The following is a 2,316-nucleotide window of genomic DNA, read 5'->3' as shown; positions in this document are numbered from 1 at the left end:
GAAATGAGAATGAGAGTGACAACAAGTTATGTCTTTCTTTAACTTCATTACAGTCACAGACCAGCATAAAAAACACCAATTGAATAAAATAGCAATTAGGATTTAAACAGATAGTTATTAAAGCAGTTAATAGCAAGGAAACAAGCATAGGATAAAAAATGTGAATAGAATACGGGATTAACACAGATAATGGATGGATGAAAACTAATAATTAAAACAGATAAAATAAGAAAGTATGCAATTAAAGCAACTATAAGAGGTGGAGCTTTAAGGGAAAACAGGTCTTGCAATATAGAATAGAATAGAATAATAATTTATTGGCCATGTACATTTTTCAATATACTTGGAATTTGCTTTGGCTACATTACAATGTAAAATACATTACACAAAGAATAGTAATTTACAGAGCAAGAGCCGAGGCTGCCCTTCTCAGCGCCTCTTAAGCTGTGGCGGTTGAGTGTTGGCTCGCCTCCTAGGCCCGATGGAGTTGGCCGGAGGAGGGAGCGGTCTTCCCAGACACTCCCAGCAGCAGCAACAGCAATATGGGCCTTCAATTTCAGATTGGCTTGTAGCACAAAGCATCCTTCGGCGAATATCCATCATGGCAGCGTGAAATCTAGCAACTGAGTATGTGACATCTGGGTTTTCATCCTGCAGTAGTAGGGGGATGTTAAGTGGTTCTGTGCGTCCTGGGAATTTATGCAGGATAGGCAGGATAAACCTGGCTCATATGTCTATATAGTACTGGCAATGGAAGAAGGCATGTTCCGTTCTTTCCTGCTGCCCAGAACCACATGGGCATTTCCTCTCCTCATATGGTGTCTTCCTATAATGGCCTTCCTGAAAGGCTGAGGGGAGGGCCTGACAACGGGCCAGAGTAAAAGCTCTTCGCTGTTTTGGGGTTTTGAGGTTGGTTACATATGGCATTTGGTAGGTTATGTATCTTCTGGATTCACTGATTAGAAATTTTGGGGACCTGGCTAGGTCTGCTTGGCGTTCTGTGTCTTCCACACACTGTTTAATGTTGGTTTGTTTCTCTGCTTGTTCATGCCCCATGTCAAGTAAAATCTGTGGGCTGAAGCCTAAAATAGTTATATTTTTTACTGCTCGTTTCCATGTCGATTGGAAATCGTCCTTAATAGTCAGGGGAACAAAGCCGCTCAGGAAGAAAGATACTGTGGTATTTCTTGTTAAGTACTTAATTCGTTCCAGAGGTCTGTTCTTAACCTGAAACTGTTCTTAACCTGAAGCACCACTTTAGCTAATGGGACCTTCCACTGCTGCTGCACTGCCAGAGCACGATTTCTGTTCTTATCCTGGAGCAAAGTTCTTAACCTGAAGCGTTATTTCTGGGTTATCGGAGTTTGTAACCTGAAGCGTATGTAAACCCAGGTACCACTGTAGTTTCAACCAGTAAGTAAGGGTGGCAAGCCACACTCTGGCCTCAATTCTTATGGATCCAGTTTCAAGACGTATGGTAGCTTCTCGGCCCTTTGGCTAAGATCAAGTGTAGTACCTGTTCTTATCACAACAAGTTATGGCTTATGGCAGAATGTCCCATTTCATTTTTTTTTTTTTTGCAAATATATTTTTATTTTCAAGAATGAACATAAACATACATTTGTCAGATACACTTTTTGCAATATTACAAGAACTCCGCCGAGTTTTGACTTCCCTCCTACTCCACTCTAGTTTTCTTAATCTACATCATTCATCCGCTTTCCCTTAGATTTCCAATTTTATTTCCCCTATTACAATACCTCCATTTTTGGCCATACTTTTCTGCTAGGTTGCAAGAATTCTGTCCCACCTGTTAGTGAATTACATGATTATAGACTTCTAAATATTTCAGAAATTTACTCCAATCGTCCTGAACCTGTTGATCTCTCTGGTCTCTTATCCTTGCAGTTAATCTCGCTAGTTCCGAATACTCCATTAATTTTGTTCTCCATTCCTCTACCGTTGGTAGACTTTTCAATTTCCAATTCTGAGCCAATAGAATTCTAGCTGCTGTGGTGGCGTAAAGGAAAATTCTCTGATCCTTCCCTTTGATCTCCTCACCAACCAAGCCAATTAAAAACGCCTCTGGTTTTTTCGGGAATGTGTATTGCAGTATCTTCTTTAACTCATTATATATTGCCTCCCAATAAACTTTAACTTTATCACACAGCCACCACATGTGGTAGAAATCACCATCTTTTTGATCGCATTTCCAACATCTTTTACTGCCTTTCCTATATATTCTGGCTATTTTAACTGGTGTTAGGTACCAACGGTACATCATTTTCATTAAATTCTCTTTCAGATTTGTACAGG

The 2,316-nt window shown here is 40.1% G+C and overlaps 1 non-coding gene across 1 annotated transcript; it reads left to right on the top strand.

Annotated features, from left to right (window-relative positions):
• Positions 1–1,477: 1,477 nt before the first annotated feature.
• LOC117059516 lies at positions 1,478–1,660 on the top strand. Its single transcript, XR_004427933.1, has one exon. It is a non-coding gene; the product is annotated as a U2 spliceosomal RNA (small nuclear RNA).
• The last annotated feature ends 656 nt before the right edge of the window (positions 1,661–2,316 follow it).

Source organism: Lacerta agilis, chromosome 14 (genome assembly GCF_009819535.1).
Source record: "Lacerta agilis isolate rLacAgi1 chromosome 14, rLacAgi1.pri, whole genome shotgun sequence".
NCBI classification, from domain to species: domain Eukaryota; kingdom Metazoa; phylum Chordata; class Lepidosauria; order Squamata; family Lacertidae; genus Lacerta; species Lacerta agilis.
This window is presented reverse-complemented; position numbering and strand designations above follow the sequence as displayed.